The sequence below is a fragment of the Sparus aurata genome, chromosome 8 (assembly GCF_900880675.1).
Source record: "Sparus aurata chromosome 8, fSpaAur1.1, whole genome shotgun sequence".
In the NCBI taxonomy this organism is placed as follows: Eukaryota; Metazoa; Chordata; class Actinopteri; order Spariformes; family Sparidae; genus Sparus; species Sparus aurata.
The window spans coordinates 5622058-5641263 of record NC_044194.1 but is presented as its reverse complement, the minus strand read 5'-3'; the positions used below and the strand labels follow the sequence as shown (position 1 = coordinate 5641263).

The 19206-nt window shown below is 43.1% G+C and overlaps 1 protein-coding gene across 3 annotated transcripts in view; it reads right to left on the bottom strand.

The window, feature by feature from the left end:
* The window catches only part of rassf7a (Ras association domain family member 7a), a 38363-nt gene extending 19157 nt beyond the window's left edge, over nucleotides 1-19206 (bottom strand). The window contains exons 1-2 of one of the 3 annotated variants that reach the window (XM_030426599.1): nucleotides 19093-19206; nucleotides 12468-12601 (exon numbers count right to left, since the gene is read on the bottom strand). The gene's annotated coding sequence lies outside the window, so the exon portion shown is untranslated. Of the gene's footprint in view, nucleotides 1-3781; nucleotides 4182-12467; nucleotides 12602-19092 lie in introns of those variants that run through there. The other 2 variants (XM_030426602.1, XM_030426600.1) reach the window with 2 other exon arrangements.

Sequence of the window (19206 nt, the reverse complement as noted above, 5' to 3'; positions counted from 1 at the left end):
TGACCTGAAACTATTTCAACTACAATCAGTAAAAAAGTTGAGTGAAGATAAAAAAAAAGAAAAGAAAGATACACTGGCTTTCAGCTGGCAACAAACTGTTCCCTGAGGGAAATGTTTCTCCAACCACCAGCTGGGATCAAAGACTTGTACGCTCGTTTCTGATCAGTCCAGAAATGTCTGCAGTTTTTACAACACAAAAGATCCAAAAGCAGAACCGCAGTGAAATTCCTTCCTCAAATCCCCTCCTTCCTCCCAGTAATTATAGCCTCCCAGCTGACAAACTACAGGTCTGTGGTGTTTGTCTTCGCCTCCTCCGATACAACAGGTGAAGTACGGCCTGTGTGTGCTGGGCTGGATGCCAGTCTCTTACTGGTTCTGCTAGCCAAGTACATTTTACCCTGGTACAACAAACACACTTTGGGAGTAAAGGAGGAACAGTCTTATTTATTCTTTTTTTTTTTAAATGTACTGCCCAGAAAATTTCACAAGAAGGAAGATATTATCTTTGCACCACTGAGAACTTGTAACCCTGTACAACAGGCAGAGTCGAGCATCCTGCACAAGAAAAACAGAGTGTTCCCGTTTATGAAATCCCTGGAGAAAAGTTTGCCATAGTAAACTTGGTGCGGATGATTTATTTAGAGAACTACAAATGATTTTGATAAATTGAAAACTGGGTTGACTTTGGATTGGAATTGGGGTGTGAGGGGAGGAATGAGGTAGCAGGGTGTGAGGGATGCGAATGTGATGCAAGGAGGACTGGATCAATCTTTTATCACTGCAGTGTGCTTTCATCCCTAATGGATCCGACATGAGCAGAGCACAGCACTACCTTCCGTCACATTGCACAGGCAGGGGGAAGGACGCACGGAAAGACAGAGCGAGAAGTGGGAGCGAGAGAGGTAGACTGAGCTACACATGAGAAAGAATGGCAGCGACAGAGAGAGGGAGAGAGAGAGAGACGGAGAGTGGTTCAAACCACCAACCCAAAAATAATCACAACCCCGAAACATGCAAACATATTATTTCACCGTCATGCTGTCAAAGCGTTTCCAATTACCGCTGGCCCTGAGTGCATCTGCAGGAGTTGGGGAGACGCTCTTGATAAGGACGGCGAGAAATCACTTCAAGTCACTTCACAGCATGAAGAACGACTTTGACAATTCCCATCAAGAATCCCCAGAGATATCTCGGCGTACATGGGTGGACTGCGAGCTGAGTGACGGACAGACAAACTGACACAGACGCAGACAGGCAGACAAACAGACAGACAATTCTAGAAGAAGAGGGGAGTCCATCTGTGTATTCGAGCAGCGAAAGAGCAGTAAAAATAACATCGCGGTGAACAAGGCACAGCGACTCTCGGAGGACACTCTCTCTGCTCTCTCCATGCTGAACAGGCTCATTCATGTGATGGAAAATACGAAATATCGAGGCAGCGAGGGAGATACAAAGGGAAGGAGAGAGAAAAGGAGTGCTAACCAAACAAGGCTGGGAAGAAAAGTTGAAAGTTTCATAATGCATTCAGACTGCTGGCAACCACATCATTAGCCTGCTTTGTGATATGCTTTAGGTATGATATCTTCTGTGGCTCAAACAGAGGAGACATTTAGCAGAGCACTGCATTATCATTTCTCTGCGCAGTTCGTCAAATTACTGCAGTAAAATGTGATGAACTTTCTGCATTTTACTTTTTTGGGGGCGTTGAAGCTTCTGTAGCTTCAGCTTTGACCTTGGGTGGAATGCAACACAAGCTAACAAACTTGCGGTCGCTATTTTATAAACTTTGGTATGATTGTAAATATGAGTCTAATGAGAGGAGAGGAAAGACGGGAAGACATTAGCACCCACCCTGGCCTCTGAAGCATAGGCAGAAATAACAGTGAGGACAGAGGGGTCAGGACAAGAACAGACTTGTCCCCCTCAATAACCAATATCGACAGTTGTACTAATAAAAGATGCAACACAATGTGTTTTTAAAGACCGGCTCCCCCCTTCGTATGCCCCAAAGTGGTTTGTTCCACTGCCTACCAGTCTGCACGTACATAAGTACAGGTACGAGTGTTTGGGCCCAAAGTACCTGTTTTGGCCTCCACACACACACACACATAGCTGAAGACGCTGGTACAACCCTGAAGTTGTTTACCTTTCAATTATCCAGTATAGTCTGACAGTAGTTATCAGCGTTTCCTTTATATACATTTAGAATAACAATACTTTTGGCGGCACTTTTAGTTTCCCCTTCAGGAGATGATCTTCAGAAATGTTCCTGTGTATTGTCCCGTTCACAGCACGTCGCTTGCGGAGCTGCATTTTTTGCACACAGAGCAGAAATGCTGCCTCGCTGGTTTTTACGTCCACAGGTTTAAAAACGATTTGATCGCGATGGACGAGCTCCACTTTTCGCGTTTTATCAGTCTTTGGCCTCTTTTCGGTTCAGCCGACGCAACGCAGCCTCCTTCGAATACTAATCTGCAGGCTGATGACCGTGGCAACGATAGAAGCTTAAAAGCTTCGAAGCATTCGGGTCAGACCTAGTCTTACTGTTTCCAAATAATTATTCTATACATAACACAACTGGTTTCCAAAGGAGCTTGTGGTATGCAGATTCAGTATCGGCACCTATCACAGTCAAATGAGGTCAACTGGGACGATTGTGTTTGAACAACGGTTACCAAGTGCAGGTACACATGGCTGACAGAGAAAGAGGTGCCAACAATTAGGCAGAATATCTAGAACGAGAGAAAAAGTGAATATATTACCGTTGGCCGAGTTAAAGCAGTGATGTATGCTCGAGTCAGAGTTGTTCATTTGGCTCTTTAGTTTCCTCCTACAACCATCCGTTATGATGACATTATCTCTGGAACCAAGTTCACTGCGTTAAGCTCACAAACGGAGATAGCACACGAGGAATAACTGTGCAACTCCCACAGTCAGTCAAGAAAAAGTATAATCACCTCCCGGAGGGGTTGGTTGGGGTGCGTGTGAGGGGGTTGACCAATCGATGGCCCTGATTGGATCACAAATACAGCCTGCTAATGAGCTCCAAGTTCCACTATCTGACACATACCATGCTGGGAATTGTTAAATAAGATGCTAGCCATGCATAATGATGAGTCAGTGTTTAAATAGGCTTAGAGAGGTTCGGTGCACCAGGCTTGCACAGCGTTGGCATTTGAGATGTGTAGCACGTTAACAGTTAAATGCAGAAGGAACATGTAGCGAGCGAACTGAACTCTGCCCGTGCCCTCCATAAATTAATCTTTAATCCTGAAGTGGTAAAAGGAACAGCGGCCTGTGTGACAGGGGAACTCATAGCCTGCACTTGTTTGAGAGATCCTACATGGTGAATTACTTGCAGGAGCAGGAGCCGGCTCTCTGACTCACACTAGGATTACTCCAAACACCCAAACAAAACACATACAAAACACACAAAAAGTGAAGAAAAAAAAAACCCAGGAGTGAAGTTTCACCCAAACAGGTTTGAGTTGTTTTGTTTCATTAATGAATACTTGTGTGGAGGGTCTAGTGTCAACAGGTACATGTGAAGACACAGCTCAGCTTCCCTAGGGACATAACACAAGATTCTCATTGTCTCTCTGCCACTCACAACACACACACACAAGCTCACACTTTCTAATAATATTGGCTCTCCCGACATGCGTGTTGAAACACACAGCAGAGCGACAGACGGATCAGCCGACTTCACAGAAACTTCCTCACGCTGACATTTACACAGACAAGGACACATTCAAACAGCCTCTGAAACCTTGACACTCACCAAGTGACAGGATCTTATCCTTTCTCTTCGCTGTTGTGATTTCCTCCGTCTGGTTCTGAAATCCTTCACTTCTGACGAGCAGCAGAGCCGGTTGTGCCGCTGGTGTGTGTGTGTGAAAATGTGTGCGCGAGGCGGCGAGTGTGCGCTTGTGTGTGTGTGTGTGTGTGTGTGTGTGTGTGATTGAGGAGCGTGCGAGTCCAGAGGAGGTCAGAGGCAGTCAGACGTGGTCATGGAGAGATTTAAAGGATGCCGCGACTTCTCCGCTCTATCTCTGCCGGCTTCTCCTTTGCTTGCTGCCTCAGGAATGCACTTCTCCTGGGTGTCCTCACCACAGCTAAGATCTGACTGCTGGAGTTCTCTCTCTCTCTCTCTCCCTCTCTCTGTCGACACCCCTCCTCCTTCTCCCTCCCTGTGTCTCTCACCCACACAGAAACACACCCTCCGAGTCACTCCTCTCTCTCTCTCTCTCTCTCTGCCTCCCCACCCTTTCTCGCTGTGCTGACAGATCAGGTACCTCCCCCTTTTCAGGTAGTTGAAAGCAAAGTGTTCAGCTTTGTCGCTCCCTCTCTGTATCAAATTTTCTCAAGTTATTTCTCTTTGTGCGCTACATTCCCAAATGACACAGAGGACGGCCTTGAAGAAAACTAACAGAGATAAGCACACAGAATACACTCTTTGTATGCGTGTGTATTTACATACGAGTCTCTACTGTTTGTACGATATATAACCTGAGGCATGAGACATCCTCCCTCTGGCCTCCGGTCACGAGAACAGCTGATTACACAAATGAGGCTGTCAGGTGATTTTCTCTTCCTTTTCCTGGAATGAGGTCATAGTCCAATAGACCAGGTGCAATTGGAGAGACCGCATGTGTGTGTGTGTGTGTGTTTGAGTTGAACAACGCCCTGTGGGAAAATGAGGGAATGAAGCAACCTAAATCTGACCACTCTAGCCCAGAGAGCAACACATGTACGAAACAAAAAGCCCAGTGGACTATAGAAACCACTCGACATTCATTTCTAAAACAATGCCACCATCCTGAACTGTACTTCTTCCATCTCCACAGCCCCTCTTCCCACAGACAAACACAGAGTTAAGACATGCGTGACCAATGGGTCAGGCAGAATGTGTGGGAGCCCCTCAGCATGAGACCACCCCCCCCTTTCTTTCCACTAACACCTCTCCTCCATTAATCATCACATCTCCCTGAATCGTCAATTTGAACCATTAACAGCCTCTTTTTCTTCACACTTCACCTGAAACTAAAAGCACTTTCACTGAAGATGGACCTGATACCAAGCAAGCTGCCTTAATGAGATGAAACTCTGTCTGGTGCTGTCCATCACGATATCCTCAGAGCAGATTCATTCTGACCTAGATACAGTAAAAAGTAAAAACCTGTATATATTAAAACAGGTTTGCCTGCGGACAATTTGCATAAGATGATGAATAATACAAATCATAAGAATAAGCACACAGTAAAGTAATTGCCTGCAGTTATGAGCCATTACTGTAGGATTACAGTACATCCAAAGACTGTTAATGATATAAATGAGCCTGCTCGTTGATAAAACACACATTTATTATGTTTTTAGAAGGTCCGGGCATGTTTAATAAAGTTATTACAGGATGTGTTAATTACCAATACTGTACTTTTAAAGATGATACAGACGTCTTTACTTGAGATTTAACATTTTTGTCACAACATTTATATAGTTCTTTTTTACTTTGACACAAAACATCAACATATGCTTTGATAGAGATGCCCTAAATGTTTTTGGTTTTTTTTCCTTTTTAAAGATCACAGTGACATTTGTTCTGAGCAAGACATTTTTCAGCTGAAAAAAAAAGAAATCTCTCTCTGCTCTCTGACGAATAAACTATGATGTCACTAAATGACCTCAAAAAACATCTTTGGCACTCCAGTACTGCTTATTTTCTTATGTTCTTGTAACTTATGGGCAAATATTTATGCCAATACCAATATATCTCTGATACACTAATGTCAGCTTTCAGTCCCATTCTTATTTTAATAACTTTTGGTGTATTTATTTGGGGTGTTCTGTCTTCCTACAACCACTGTGAAGTAGTGATCTCTGAATGGTTGACTACTTTAGCTTTTTAACAAATCTTTATATATTTTTAATGAATTCAAACACATACTTTTCTTTATTTTGCCAGAGACATTGGATAATGAATAGCTGAGTAAATATATTGGAAAAACGTGACAAAAAGGTCCAGGTTGGGAATTAAAAATGTAAAAAAGGAAATTTCACTTTCAACTGTAGTGTCACAAAATATTTTAAAAAACAACAACAACATGTAACTACCTACTGTGCATAATCCCTGCTGTCATGGACCTCAGATGTTTTGATTCAGCAGCAGCAGGCCATCGACAATACCTACTTCTTCCCCCGTGTTTACTTTACCTGACGTCACATTGTTATCTGAACAGACTAATGAGGACATGCAGTCACGGTGCTTAACAACCAGTGTGCACATTGTATAAAGCAGACGTTCCAAAAATAGATGTCTTGGATTAATTGCATTAATTTGATGAATTAAATCATGCAAACAAAAGACCACAGTGAAGAATGCTGGCGCTTTAAGCAGGGGCTGAGTCACAGAGGCCCTCAGAGAGTCCGTTCACATCGATGTGAACCGTGTCACTGTTCTGTCTATAAAGCAAAGCTTTTGGCACATCGAAGAGCTGTGTTGTCTGACAAATCACTTAAACCACACTCAAAAAAAAAACAAAAATAGGGGGGGCAGCCTCCTGAGGCATTGCTTAGGTACTAAAGGCCACAGTGAGAAAAGGCTGAGGTGCAAAGGAGGAGTGACGTTTGAAAAGCAGCAGAGAAGTTAAGTACACTTTATAGATCCTGACAGACTATTCCCCTTCAGTGGTTCATATGCTTGTCCATCGTTAGACCCGAACCAAGTTCATTTGAGGGCTTTTGTAAGACACGACTAAGCAAAGGTTAACAAGCAGTGAGTCCTGCTTGTTGCTTTGAGAGGCTGAAGACAGAAAGACAACAGGCCTGAAATCAGAGTGGTGGGTGAGGCTATTGTAATGTGATGTGGAGGATTATCAGTCCAAAGTCTCCCAGACCTCTCTGACACCTTCCAGGCATTCCTAAGGGCACCTCCCACTGCTGTGCCTCCCTCATCCCACCCTCCCCTGTCAAACCCCACATATCATCCCTCTTTTGCTGGGTGACTCAAGCATTCTTGCAACCCCCTTTTCCTCCTCCTCCTCCGACCCTCCCTCCGCATTCAGCAATGACGCTATAGAAAACAAAGACGAGGCCTAATAATCTTTAAAACCTGCGCTTGAAGAAGACATCCATCCCCCCGCATTAAGTATCATTCATCCCCATTTCAAAAAGGCTGAAATACACTCGACATCATACTCTGCTCTCAATCCCCAGCGACTTCTGAGCCAATACCTCAACAAGTGATACTACATTTGTCCAAAGAGTGGTGAGCCAGCCATAACTCAGCTCAGAGGAGACGGGAAGATGGCTCTCGGGCTGAGAAATAGACTGGTTGGGTCTGGCAGCAGTTCAATAGGTTCTGTGGAAGGGAGAAGAGTGAGGGGAATACATGCTGGTAGTGTCTTTGTTGGCCATTATTCACCGCGAATGAATAGCATTAAGTTGCTGCTACGGCTCACCCCTTTCCAGTCTTCCCTGTTGAAATCCCCCACCCCTTCTCTCTCTCTATTTATTCAGCCTTTCACTAAAAACAGCCCTCAACAGGTGGACAACAGATCGGTCAAGACTAACGCCTGGGGAGTGAATAGAATGGGAGCGGACTACGTTAGCTCTATTTTCAGAAGCGCAAACAAGTTACAAAATCCTGAACTTTTGTTGACGTCGGTTTTTCGCACTCATGGCAAGCGACGTAAGGTAGTAATGCTCTGTTTTTTGCCAAACATGCCTAAGTATAGCACTGCTGTCTCATTATGGTCAGGCCGATGTTGTTGCCAAAGTAGTGTGGCTATGCCTCGGGTATCATTATGACAGGCGAGATGGCTTTCACCAGCAAAGGTAATTGCACTGTTGAGATGTAAATATAGATCATCCCACACCGGGAACAGACAAAGACTTTTGTTTTCTTCCCAGAAACCTGGCTCGGAAGATGATTCATGTTTTGGAAGCAGATGCACGTCATCTATATCATCTCTGTACAAATAACAAGGGCCACATTGAAAATACAATGTCAAGGTGAACCTGAGGACAAAGAAAGAGTACAACTTGAAACTTGAAAATGACAGGAAGAGAGGGTCAGGTGGATTAACATATACGCTGCAGGTAAACAAACGTTGGGTTGCTTCAAACACTGGATAGGAACGAAGGCGTTGAAAAAAAACACAGGCTTATTTTTCTCTTCAGATCACACTAACAAAGCACATGAGAGAGTCTCGATTGGCTTTTAGCGTCTTCCAAGTTGTCAGAACTTTGGCTGCGCTCCGGCACCCTTTCTCCATCGTCTCTGTTCCCCCCTTGTGACTCAGAACCAGTCCAGACTGGCTCAGTTCTAAGAGACCGCCATTCAAATGAACACACCTAACTCTCATATGGCCTTGTGTTGCATTTTACGAGGAGCTACATGAGAAAGTGTTTCTAGAGGTGAAATAATTGGGACCTCAATCAAATGCAGGAGCATTGTCCTTCAGTGCTTTCAAGTGGTCCTCCAGACGAACTAGTGCCTCAAAATGTCTCATCTCCTTGTTCGTTCCCTCTACATAAGTCAGTTTGTGCTCATCCCACATCGAGATGTATAGCCATGCTCGGTCTCTTGAGATATAGCTGTACCATTAGTGTCACACTGTGCTGCTCGGTGCTGTTCCTGTCAATAAATAAAATGGGCTATAGCAGAGAAAGCTGTGACCGTTGTAGGACTAAACTTTTCACTCATGCACAAAGTTGGATGGGAAGCTGACAGTGATTCTGGGGGCTGTCTCTCTCCATTACAAGAAGTGCAAGTGAGAAGCAGAGTAGAAGTGACTGGCACAACTTCACCTACTTCCAAGGTGCATGGAGGAGGGAAAAAGAATAGCGAGGTCAAAAAGTTGCTGCAACACATATAAAGTATATAGAACAAGATTATTATTAGACTGACGCGGGGTCATCATTCAAGAAGTGCAAGTGAGCCGGTGGACAAAAGCGCATCAAAGTCAACAAGACCTTACTGCCAGTGACCCCCCTCCACACAAGCTTTAGGTCCTGGCTTAGCTGTGGATTTCTCAGGACAGAAGGGGAAGAAGAACTTCACAACTGTGGCTGAAAACATTTCCTTTATTTCAGTTTCTCTTTCAAACATAACGCCGGATAGAGGGAAAAGCATTTACGCGCTGACATCACAACTCCAAAGTGTCGTAGCATCATGCTGGAAAAGTTGCGGAAATTAGGGTGTCCACCCGAGTGTCATGTTTCCATCGCTGCCAATGAGAGCTGGAGCTGAGAAATACCTGTGACTTTTGCTGAGTCATTTGACCCAGGAATGACTTGACTGCACCCTTTTCCAAGTAGAGGCCAGATGTTAGTGGGTAATGGTGGGTTTTCTGACCAGTGTGAAAAAGGTAAAAGAGGCAAGAGGAGGCCAGTAGAGGGGGGCACTGGATGCACAGGAAATGCGAGTTAGTGACACAGGAGCTATCAGGTGGGAGCAGGTCAGGGGTCGAAGGTGAACAAAAGCTTTGTAAGCCCCACACAGAGCGAGAGAGAGGCCCCCCGGACACACTCGCTGACGCCAAGTCTGTCTGTCTGTCTACACCTTTCTCTGTACGGCCCCACCTTTGGTTTGTTTTGTCTGACAACGTCTCCTTACATCTTTTTGTCAGGCCTAAAACGATTTTCAATTTGTCCTCCATATACACAAAGAAGGCAAGATCACTTTTCGGTCCATTTACTCAACACATTGTTTACGATACTGGTCTATTCCGCAGAGTGTCTGGGGAGGGGGGGGGGGGGGGGGGGAGGACTATCCAAACACCTGCAGCTCAAACAGCACAAACAGCATTTAAAAGCTTTCACTGCACCGGCCCTGTCATCTCTCTCCTTCTGTGGCTTTATCGGATCAAAGGAGGGCTGTAGCTGTGTTATAGTAAGAAAGTCTTTTATAACTACAGCCACACACACACACACACACACAAATGTATGCACGCATGCGTACACACAAAGACATGATGACAGCAGTGCATAATGGAGCTGGATCTCTCTAATCATACCATTCTAACAGCAGGCATTTCAGTTTTGAAGCAGAGGAGATATGCAAAACCGATTCAACCGAGCTTCAAGTACAGACACTTCAAGACCTGTTGAATTTTAACTAAGGCCGATGAGACAGCCATCACTGTCTTCATCAGGATGGTAGAGGGTCCAAGTGTGGGCTGAAGTGGGCATGTGCATGACACTGAATTAATGCCGTATGTGTAAGTATATGTGTGTGTGTGTGTGTGTGTGTGTCGGTGGATATGCCAGATTACTAATCAGCGCTTAGACAAAGACCATATGCGTGCCAGTCTGTGCATCTCTCCCACACATCTCCCACATATTCCCCCTCACGTCCGCGTAAAACCCAATCAGCAGGAATGCGAGGATTGTAGGGTCAGCAGTGGTGACATCATGGCAGGCTGTCAGACGCAACAACAAGGCCTCGGCACCAGTTTCCTCCTGGTTGCATCAGCTATGCGATGCCAGGCTGTGGATCAATGACACCCACTCCAGTCCTGCTCGCTTCATGAGCCTTCAAACATTCAATACAGACACAGAATTGATGTTAAAAAAAAAAAAAAAAAAAAAAGAAAAAAGCCTGAGATCTACATCATCTCCCCATTGCAGCTCCAGATCAAATCAGCTTCCCTCAAGGTAACAAGAGACTTGAAATGGTGAGTGCTCCAATTTGTGGCCTCAAACAGGAGTCGGCTCAATCATTTTAACAAGCCCTGACGAATGACCTTACCCAAAACACGGGCTTCAACAAGTATCTAGACTCTTCACCTGCTTGAGGTGGTCTAGGGTCAACAGCCAGACATAAATAGCTTGATTGTTTACTAAGAGACAAGAGTATAACCTGAGGGGCAGAACAACTTGGTGGAGTATTCATTGGGACTACTTGAGTCCATGCTGCTTGATTTCAAGGACACCGAAATATATGAGGATGACATTCACTGCTTTATCTGGTACACTGACTCACTCATTAACTCATTGTCTGTCCCATTTATTCTTTAATTTGTATGGTTTAGTGGTTAGTAACCCTAACACTCAGTAACAGCCTCCAGTATTGAGACTGAATTATGGACATTAATTGGCTATTACTTTCTTATTACTTTCCTTTTTTTTTTTAAGGTCGGTCCCCTGTTGTGGATTTGAAAGCAAATTAAAAACGTTATTTGTTATTGATTGATTTTGATCGTTTATGATAGTCCAGTGTTTATGATAGTCCTGCACGTTTCAGACAATTCCCTGCCCCAACACACCTGATTCAAATGAATGGGTCGTTATCAGGCTTCAGCAGAGCTCGATAACAAGCTCAGCATTTGAATCAGCTGTGCCGGAGTGCAAACACTCTACTTTATCTTTCGTACAGATTAATGAGTTTACGATGCAAATTCTTGAGGTCTTATTCCTCATATTCAATATAATTAGAAGTGAGCGGCCCAAGTGAGACATTTAATCATCGTGTCATAGTTTGGCATCCTTTAAGGCAGTCTTGTCAGAAAATTCAGCGAACCCAACCAGCCCAACATGCATGACTACACTCTCAAAATCAGCAACAAACGTTTCTTTCATGTGTCCCTTCTTTATGTGAGGGGTCAAGTGTCAGCAAACAGATGCTATAGTGTGTTTGTGTATGGGAGTGTCAGTGTGTGTGTGTGTGTGTGTGTGTGTGTGTGCAGGAGGATCCTTCAGGTCATCAGATAAAGTGCACCTGAGGGAGGGGCAGCGAGCGTTACCACGGTTACCAAACGCAGACGCGACCACCTGGTTGGCGGCTGCCGGCTAGGGAGGCAGAAAGGGCACCACTTCAGGATGGTAACCATGCCAGAAAATCCACCCAGAGTGGCCCGATTCCCAAACACAACCCATATTGTGTGTTGTGCCATGACGAGCGGAGCAGAGCGGAGAGAGCACACAGCTGTTGAATCTTTCATGGAGCATAAAAAAGGAACTAAGCCTACTGTACAGCTCTCATTACAGCAGAGAAATAACTTCGGCCCATCGAGACTCCATCATTTACACATGCTTTTAGTCATGGTCTGTCCTGTTGGACGCTTGAAAAGCCACGCCAGGCATTAAGTGCCATAACATAAACAATTTGTCGAAGATGCACACACTTGAGTTAATAGTGATCACAATAGATGATTATACTTGTGCTGAAAAAGCTTTCTGAATGATGTCATCACTTAATCTTGGGCTACATATTAATAGGCTACATGTCAAATGATGTTGACCATGGTGACTAATACACCTGATAAACAAAGACTAACTTTATAACTGTAATTGTTTGATCAGTGAGTAATCTGTCCTGGACTTTTCCATTTACTTTATATGTTATCTGTACAACTGGAAACAAGTGAAGCTATGTGTTCAACTAGAAAAGAAACAAAAAGAAAGTGTAAACTCCGTGGAAGAAAAACAGCTAAATCTCAACAAACAAGCCCATTTGTTTCACTCACCTCCTGCAGCCTAATGGTCTCTGTGACTGCCTGCTGCCCGATGAAAAAGGAGAAGAGGGAGAAGAGGAAGAGCTGCACAGCCACCGTCACTGTCTGTGTGTGTCGTGCTCGTGGGCTACCTGATCTACCACAGCCTGTGGGAGAGACAGAGAGAGACCAGCTCAGAGCAATGCAGAAGGGAGGGGGGGGGGGGAGGCAGCTGCAGAGAAAAGTGAAGTGGTGCCGCCATTCCCTGTCACCCGGGAAACCAACGCTCTTTCAAAGAAACATCGGCCAATGGCAAACACCGGCAATTGTGTCCGGACAAAAAGTCACATGACTGCCAAAACACCGCTCCCTATGCACAGGGTGAGAAGGGAAGAAGAGGAAAAAAAGAAGTTGTGGGGGTGGAGGGTGATAAAGAGGAGAAAAATAGAGAGGCAAGGACAGGAAGGGGGAAAAATAAAGTGAAGTGAAGTAGATAGTGGTAGAGATTAGAGAGAATTTGAGTTGGAGAGGCAGGGAACAGGTCGCCAGGCCCGACTCCATCCCAGAACTGTCTGTATTTCCCCTTCATCTTCCTCACTGTTTCATCTTCACAGCAGCTTTCTACCTAAGAGGTTGGCTGTAGCCTATTTCCGTTTGCTAAAGGGAACAATGCTGAGTTGCACAATGTGACACTAATGGTACAGCTCTATCTCCAGCTGGCACACTCAAACATTAGCATATCTACTTCCATATTAGGCCTTAAAAGTTCCTTTCAAAACTGTGTTCTACCCATTTAACGTCGACCATCAATATACAGTCATACAGTCACTTTTAAAAGGTGCGTCCTCACATTTGTCACAATCGCTCTTTAATCACTTAGGTAGATTTATTGGGGGAAATCAAAAAGAAATCATCAGTTCACCGCAAAGTTGTCAGCAGACGTAGGTTACTAGAGATGGAAAATTGCACATTTCTGCCATGGTACCATTTCAATTTGATACAGGGGCCTGCGATCAATATCGACAATCAGCTACATTTATATCAACTCACAAAAGGCAACTAAAATATGAGTTGACAATTTTATTACTGAACTCTTCAGTGGAAATATAATTTTTCAGTGGTTCCAGACTTTTAAATGAAAAACAATCTATTCTGTTTCATAAAAATAAAGCACTATTTAGAAAGGAGTTGCGCAATAGAAGTCGTGTATTTTGAGAGCATTTGGTTCACTGCTGCACAAAATAAGTGCATCAACAGGAAAAACAAGAGAAATCCAAATATTTCATTGAATGCAGCATTTTCTTCAAGTGTGTAGACAATTTCTTTGATGATGGGAGTTTGATGATTTGCTCTGGTAATGCTGGCTCATGTGGTCGAACAAGTTTTACAGCGTTGGTTGTTAACCTGTCAACATGCGGCTAGTTACAAAAGGGATGCTCCTGTGAACTGATGGAAATCAGACAGTATTTACAACGTGTACTTCAACCAGCAGTTTCTCCAATTCTACAGTCACGGACACGAACACGAACACGAGCGTAAAACAGTCTTAAACTTTATGCTATTTCCAGTACAAAGGCCACATCTTGGGGATGCTATTTGTCGGCTAATGCTAGAGGTCTCTGCTATTATTCAAAGAGCTAACAGATTTTTTTCTTTAATGAAAAAGGCCTGCTGTTTCGGGATAATCAAAGTTTTGCAAGTCATATTGAAGACCATTTACATCTTGACACACGGTATCTCATGGCAACAAACAAAGGTGGGACTGTAGTTGGCACAAATGTGGGGCTACGTTACCGTTGGAAAACCAGATGGATTGGTAGCGACACTGGCAAATGCAGCGCTGTCTCAGGTTTGGCAGTTTTATGAGGTGTATGACAGAGATGTTAAAATGACACATATATTATCAATGGAGTCCTTCATGCTGCCCTGTAATCATTCAGAGATGATTGCTGGGGAGGAGACCTATTCAGGATTTTTATATTGCCAGTTTTGTCAGATGTAAAAAAAAAGAAAAATGTTATACTCAATGAATCACATTTATTTTCGGCACAAGTGTGCAGGCGTTTCTTATTTTTTGTCCTAACCTGTCCATTTGTTCTTTTGTTTTATTATATTTACTCATTTGTACACGGTATCTGTTATTAACACCTGAATCTTGCTGCCACAATCAACTATCTCAACTATAACTTGGTTGTTTTAAAGGCACGGGGGTAAAGAACAATGCAAACAAGTCGGTCATGTCAGGCCAATGAGAACATACCCGAGCACACTGGCTTTATTTATTCATGTTTGCAATCACAAAATGAGTGAAGTGGAATGTAAAACGGAAGAGAGACAAATCAAGCTGTGCCAATCACACATGACAGGGCGCAGAGTGCGTTGAACTCTTCAACTGTTCATTAAGGGCAGCACCTAGCTTATAAACTCAATAGGGCCCAATCTATTTCTTTCCAAAAGAGTACTATGCTTTATATTCATAAGTGCTGACCCTCATCTTTCAAACTCTTTACACCTGTCTTCAAACAACTCAATTTGCACAGCGGATGTCAGAGCCCAAAGAAGCCAGTCATTTCCAAAACGCAGTGATGCAGAAATCCCTTTTCAGGTTGATTAATTTGATTCTGCATTAATAGACGGCTGAAGAGAGACCTAAAAAAATATGCATTCGTACAGGCTAGTACAAGTTATTTTCTCTTCCTGCCCCCTATTAATCTTACATTGCAAGGCTGATGGATAAAAAAATGGATTTGCAACGTCAAGTGATCTCATCATCTCAAGAATCCATCTTGCCTGGCTTGTGGTAGAACAACAGTTATTCGGACCAATCAGCATCCTATGAAATGTCAGAAATGAGAACAGCACTCAAGGGTATTTTTTTTACTCTCCTCTGACTTGATTTGGTAAGAGGTTGATTTACTAACTTGCTCCACTGGTAGCGGTCCCCTACTGTCGATCTGATTGGTCGAAGTTAGCCCTTGATAGCCAGTTACAGATAACCATCTGGCGCATCAGGTCTCTAAATCAACCAGCGACCCCCTCGAGCTGGTCCTACTCAGTTTGATAACAACTAGTTTGCAGGTTATTGTTATCTAGCGAAAGCACAAATGACCAACAGTTCCTCATCCTAAATGTAATTAGTTGTTATACCCCGACTCCTGAGAGTTCAAATCATGTTTTTTTTTACAGTGCACTCTGGCATCTGCCCACGGTAATAAACTAAATTATAACGAGGCTCTCTAACATACGATCCCAGCAGAACAGTGAGACGATACAGTCTGCAAATGTTAGGTAGCGGGTTTATTATTCAGGCTGAAATCACACATCTATCACTTTCTCAGCAATGTGCGGTACACTTGAACACAATCATCCGCCGTGTAATATATCGCCTCAGCGACAGTAAATTACCCTACTTCAGCTGTGGCAGGCAGGTCTCGTCCTCAGAACAGCATTTACCAAGTGAAAAGGGGCCCAATTACCTCTCCTCAGCATCAGTGTGACAAGACAGCTCATGAGCCACAGCAAGGGAAGGTGACAAAGCCGACACATGGACAGCAATGACAAGTATAAGCCTCGGCCATTGATTTTTTAAAAAAAAAAAGGTAATAGAGATGACTACCTGAGGATTAACAATCATGTTTCAGCTTGTCAACAGATAATAGGCACATTCAGGCGGCAGGGTTTAAAGCAGATACTTGGGATATTCCAGCGGATGGATCATGCAAGCTCAAGATTAGACCTCATAATGAAATGACAACAAAAGCAGACCACTTCGGAGGTTTTAGAACAGTAACTCACAGCATGCAAACTGCTCGGTTTTGTTGACCAAGCTGTACTTGCCTGCCCATTCTGCTTCAGACTGTCTATAATAGCTATTAAGTTTAATAGAAAAATCAAAAGGAGCCTGTGGGGCTATATTTACCCTGACAGGAGGCTAAGTCGAATATGTGATTCAATACTTGGTAACATATTACAGGACAGCTGGTGGTGTAGATATACTGTATTTTTGCTCCAACACCCATCATCAGAATTCAAAAGGCAGATCTGTCGTTATTCTGGGCACAAACCAAGAATCCTGCTCATAATAGCGTGATATATAGACGATCTCAACCACCCCAGTGTTTCTAACAGTGAAAACATTAGTGTAAGGGGGTGGTGGAATAATTTAGTGTCTCAGTGACATAAAGATTGAGTGTATGTGTGTGCGCGATTCTCAGCTGGTAGACAAGCCTTTATATTCTCCAGTGTTAGGCAGCTGGACAGATGAGTCACCATGGAGTGATTTCATAGCATGAGGGGACATAGAGGTCAAGTAACTAAACCACCTACTGTCACTTTTTGTACAACATGTCATTTAATTCCCACATTACGCGCTGCAAATCTTATTATGGGAAAACACTAGCGGGAAGACTGAAGCACTAAAGCCACAAGCTTAAATCCCCAAAACAGAAATATTTGGCGATTCAAATATTATTTCCCCTGGGTGTCATCAGGCGCAATTCCACTAAGAGTTTTTGCATTGATGATCAATTTAAAAAGGATTGTGTAAAGATGTCCAAAACAAAAATGCGTCAGAACAACATCCTATCTCAGCCTCGTTCTCAAACAGTTACCTCATGGGAACGTTATCTGATAAAAGTCCATCAAGTATTATTCCACAGTTGACAGGAACAACGACACACTAATGTTGAAGCACTGTGGCTTCCAAAGGATAAAAATAGACACGAAGAAGCCATAACAACCATTTAGAAAGCTTCTGGTCAATCTGCGAAGTAGGAAAGTTAAAGAAAAGGGAAGAAAACTGCACGATACAAATAAAAAACTAGGAAGTAAGAGTAAAAAGGTACAAAAAACGGTGGATGAATGGAGGAAGTATAAGCAATAGACAGATGATACACGCACAAGGACCATCAAGAAAAGGAAGCGACAAATAGATACTGTAAGCTGAACACAACAGCTAAAATGGCAAGGACAGATATACGGTAAACACGTGTATAAACATGACGCCTTATTGAATGTGCATTCAGAACCTGCACGGTAAAGATATATGACTGCACCTCCAAGGATGCTGCTGTTAGGATGCTGTCTGGGTGTGTTGAAGGAGCACTTTGTAGTTTTGGGGAACAACATTTTAATCAGAAAAGACAGATAAAGCTCTCTTTTATTTATTAGCAATTGAACTGCATCAACGACACAATTTCAGAGTGTTTTACTTTGTTTATATTTGGCGGACCCTGCCACCTCTGTAGCTTCAAACAGTGTTCTCAGGGCCTAATTTTCCTCTGAGAACAGCTTGTTTATTCAGTTATGGAATTAAATAAACATTTCTGAGTTTGAACTCCATAGTGCCCTTTTATGGTAGATGTCAGGGTTTTGTTCAGGGAAGTCAATAGATATGAGAAGAGCTCAAACAACAAGATTGAGCAATTTGTCCATTGACATAAAAGAATAATCTGTAATTAGCTAATTCATCATTTCAAAACTTTTGCAAGTAAAAAAAGGGCCCCAAGCCTCTGATTCAGTCAGTTAAAATGAGTTTCTCAATAAATCAATTCATGCACTTTCTAGCACTACCAAGGTTTTCTCAAAATCTAATTAAGAGGGGCATGCACTCCTACTTTTCTTAAATGTCAACAAGCACACTGTAATTATTGTGCTTGTGTATGGAGAGCTAATTCACTGTAAAATGTCCCAGCGCAATTTCGAAAGCAAACAGATATCCTGTCATTTGAGGTCATATTATGCTTTTTGTGTTTTTTTTTTTGCCTTTCCTTTCCTGTTATGCAGCATTTTTGTGCATGTAAAAATGTCTGCAAAGTGAAAAAGCCCAAAGTCTACACCAAAGGGAATCACTTTCTCGCACAGAAAACATTTCTACACTGCCTGAAATGCCTGGTTAGAGTCTTTACTTCTATAACTTATGTGCGTCACGACGTAACAGCAATTATATAAATACACATTTTTATATAGCCTATTTATTATAAAATATATAAACTCCAGCCAGTCAGCAGACATACAGTTGCTCGTTATTTTCGATCACACTACCTTCCCTACTCTGCCTCTGATTGGCTACATCCTGCCTGTTAGCTAAGTAATGTGCATGTGCAACTCTCACCAAAGATTTAACAGAGGCAGGTGTCTCACTCTGTAGCTAAAACAGAGCGTTCAAGACACAGTGTTAAAAAGAGCAGCAATGCACCATATGAGAGAAAATTGTTTTTTGAAAATTAAACTGTGTAAGCCTTTTCTACTAGGACCCCCAAATAAAAGCATGAACTTTAAAATTTGCATCGTATGACCTCTTTAACTTAATTGAAGCTAACGTCTCTACACGGTTAATTCAATTTTTAAACATAATTTGGTGTTTACATGACAAAGTTCAACGAGTTAACCACTCTTTGACAATATAGGATTTAACATAGCAACAAAGCTATGAAAACGATCAAACAGCAAAGTTCGTCGACGAACTTCAGACTAACTTTACACAACAGAGTCAGTGAGGAAAGTTTAGTCTCCCAGTTTGTCGTTAGCCTGCCATGACCCCGCAGGTGCACCGCTCTGAGCTCACTCACCGGCACTTATTGCGTGCTTTACGTTCAATAACACCTTCAATGTCATAATATTCTGTCAGAGAGTGAAACACAAAGTGAAAAAAACTTACAAGTGAGTCAGTAGTCGAGCTTGATACGACGGACAATCGAGTGCTTCATCCTCTGGACCCTGTCGTCAAAAGCCCGTTAGTGTCAAGCCATCCCGGAAATAGAAAGGATGCGGT